Here is a 4,030-nt window from a genome sequence, read left to right on the forward strand (position 1 = left end):
TCAGTATTATTTCCAACAGATTTCCTCTTCCAGATCCCTGTGAAGAAATGTTGTCTTCACATCCATCTGTTCTACCTTAAAATTAAAATCAGTAGCAACCGATAAAAGTAATCTAATAGAAGTTACCTTGGCAACAAGAGAAAAAATATCACCAAAATCAATTCCCAGCACCTAGGAATAACCTTTTTCTACCAACCGAGATTTGAATTTCTCCACCTTTCCTTTTACATTTGTCTTCTTCTTGAACACCCATTTGCTGCATGGGTTTCCTTCCATTCGGCAACTCCACCAGATCCCAAGCCTCATTTTTGTGCAAAGATGCCATTTCATCAACCATGGCCTCTTTCCATAGTTTGCCATCCTCTGAATCTACTGCTTCCTTCACTTTTCTGGGATCACCATCAGTAATAGATAAAGCAAAATTTTAACAAAAAGTAGATGGACTATATCTTTCTGGCTGCCTTATTTCTCGAACTAATCTTCTCACGCTCGAGTTTGTGGCTCTTCATCTTCCTATTCCTCCTCTGTTGTAGAGTCTGATTCTTCCTCCTTAAGCTCAAACTCTATCTTCTCGGGTTCTTTTGGTTGGACTTCATGTTTAATAACATATTTTATCTCTCTAAACACCACATCTCTGTTGTACACAACCTTCCTTGTTACTGGGTTCCAAAGCTTATAACCCTTTAGACCATCCTTATACCTAATGAAGATGCACTTTTCAGATTTACTACCTAACTTGGTTTTTTTCTCCTTTGGAACATGTACATATGCATCACATCCAAATACCCTCAGATGTGAAAGAGAGGGTTTCTTACCAGTCCATACCTCTTGTGGAGTCTTATCCTCCAATGCTTATGAAGGTGAGTGATCACAGTGCAGAGAGAGCGACAGTGCAGGGAATCCCAGGACAGCGCATAGCTAGCAGCTGTAGCAATGCGAGAGGCACAAGTGTTTTGCATAGTGCTAGGTGGCACAGAGAGCTATGCAATGGTGCGAGATGCATGGAGATGTTGTAGTAGCGCAGATGTCAGAGAGGGAGAACTTGTCAGCAGCAGGTAGAGCTTCAACATCAGAGGATGTTTCTATCCCAACAGGGAGGTCAGTTGGGAGGTGCAGTGCGGATGCAATGCTGGGAGATAGATCCAACAACAGCATGGATGCAGTCAGAGATCAAAGTGACAGAGGCTAGAGTAGTTAGATACTGAAGAGCACAGAGATGCAGAGTTTCAGTCGACAGAGGAAATAGCAGTCAGAGACTTTGATGACAGAGCAAGTGGACCGGCCAGATGTGTTGCATGGAGAACATTTCAGAGTTACAGGATCGGGTTTGAGAGGAAGCCTTTCTTGTTGAGAGGGAGTGTTGAAAAGTGTGCAACAAGAAATGCTTGTTGAGAATGCAACAAGATGATAGAGCTTAGTGAAAAGAGTCGCCTTCACTAAGTGGGCCCACGTGCAAATTATGGCGCAAGTCCTATTTTTTATCCCAGCAGGGATGATCACAGTGTGGGTGACCACGGTGTGAGTGATCACAGTGTGGATGATAACAGTGTGGGTGATCACAGTATGAGTGATCACAGTGTGGGTGACCACAGTGTAAGTGATCACAATGTGAGTGATCAAAGTCTATTTTTAGATTGGCTGTCAAAAATAGAAAAGTCAAATATTATTGTCTCATAATAATATTTGGACTATAAACTTGATCTTATTCTCTTGGAGCATTTCAGGATGAGCTACGGATGTGGTACATGCAGATCCCAGAGGGAAATACGTGGTTACCTATGGGATGACTAATATTTGCATGCAGGACTTCAGTTAGAACTCAAGTGAGTTGAGTTTAGTGGACTGGAGGTGCAGTTGATGGAGTTGTGTTCAGTTTAGCCTTGTTAAACTAGTTGTATTTAGTCTAACTGATCAATAGACTAGAGATGAGTTGGGTGAATTAGTTATTAATTAATTCACAAGTTATTAACTCATAATGCAACTATAGAATACATCATTTAACTCAGTTGCATGTCAGTGCATGTTCAGTTCAGTAGGGACAGGTGTTAGAGGATCAGATTGCTATCAGTTGTGACTATAGTTGTGCATGATGATTTGCACAATCAGAGGGATTGAGTATGCCAATGAATTGGACAATATCAAGAATTGTAGCTTGTGCTCATGTCCAACACAGTGTGAGTGATTCTTTGCAGGTGAAATACGAGTTTGGTAAACCATTCTCATCAATTCTTGAGCAGGTATTGAGCTGGAGAGGCAGGCAAGCAGTGGAATAGATTTGGAGATCAGATCTGAGCTGTATTGTGTGTAACAGGTGGAGCTGGTACTGGATTGCTTGTGATAAGCATTGTACTTTGTAATGTTACATGATTCAATCAATATAATATACAGATAGTGTGGGGTTTTTGGCGTGATGCTTTCCCCGGGATACATACTATGTTAATGAGTTTGATTGATGCTTCTATGTGTGCCTGTGAATGTTTCTGCTTCTGTAAATTGATGATCAACGTAGAGGAGATTATGTATTATACATGTTCCACTTATAATTATATGATCAGGATAATCTCTGTGAGTATGTGTTAAATTATTCAAAATTTCTATAGAGGCGATGGAGACAACATGTTACCTGGTCAACAAATCACCTTCATAAGCATTGGAGGATAAGACTCCACAAGAGGTATGGACTGGTAAGAAACCCTCTCTTTCACATCTGAGGGTATTTGGATGTGATGCATATGTACATGTTCCAAATTAGAAAAAAACCAAGTTAGGTAGTAAATCTGAAAAGTGCATCTTCATTAGGTATAAGGATGGTCTAAAGGGTTATAAGCTTTGGAACCCAGTAACAAGGAAGGTTGTGTACAAATGAGATGTGGTGTTTAGAGAGATAAAATATGTTATTAAACATGAAGTCCAACCAAAGGAACCCGAGAAGATAGAGTTTGAGCTTAAGGAGGAAGAATCAGACTCTACAATAGAGGAGGAATAGGAAGATGAAGAGCCACAAACTCGGGTTTGAGAAGATTAGTTCGAGAAATAAGGCAGCCAAAAAGATATAGTCCATCTACTTTTTGTTAAAATTTTGTTTTATCTATTACTGATGGTGATCCCAGAAAATTGAAGGAAGCAGTAGATTCAGAGGATGGCAAACTATGGAAAGAGGCCATGGTTGATGAAATGGCATCTTTGCACAAAAATGAGGCTTGGGATCTGGTGGAGTTGCCGAATGGAAGGAAACCCATGCAGCAAATGGGTGTTCAAGAAGAAGACAAATGTAAAAGGAAAGGTGGAGAAATTCAAATCTCGGTTGGTAGAAAAAGGTTATTCCTAGGTGCTGGGAATTGATTTTGGTGATATTTTTTCTCTTGTTGCCAAGGTAACTTCTATTAGATTACTTTTATCGGTTGCTACTGATTTTAATTTTAAGGTAGAACAGATGGATGTGAAGACAACATTTCTTCACGGGGATCTGGAAGAGGAAATCTACATGAAGCAACCTGAAGGCTTTGCGGTGAAGGGTAAGAAAGAACTACTATGCAAGTCTCTGTATGGGTTAAAACAGTCACCAAGGATGTGGTATCATAAATTTGATACATTTATATGGGGACTTGTCTTCACCAGAAGCAAAGCAGATCACTGTGTGTATTTTAAATTAATTTTTGACCGTGTTATTTATCTGGTCTTGTATGTGGATGATATGTTGCTGGTCGGAAATGACAAGGAAATTATCCAGGATTTGAAGACCCAATTTTCCTCCAAATTCGACATGAAAGATCTTGGTGTTGCAAACTATATTTTGGGTATGGAAATTAAAAGAGATCGAGAAAAGAGGAAGCTTTGGTTAAACCAAAGGAAGTATGTCGAGACAATAATCTAGAGGTTTAATATGCAGCATAGTAAACCGGTGAAGGTTCTTATTCCTGTAGGTGAAGTTATCTGCTGAAAAGTGTCCCAAGACACAAGAAGAGGAAGAGGACATGTCCCATGTTCCATATGCAAGCGCAATCAGTAGCCTGATGTATGCAATAGTCTG

This window comes from Pinus tabuliformis, chromosome X (assembly GCF_031772625.1).
Source record: "Pinus tabuliformis cultivar Carrire ecotype Pingquan chromosome X, CPIR1, whole genome shotgun sequence".
Lineage (NCBI taxonomy): Eukaryota > Viridiplantae > Streptophyta > Pinopsida > Pinales > Pinaceae > Pinus > Pinus tabuliformis.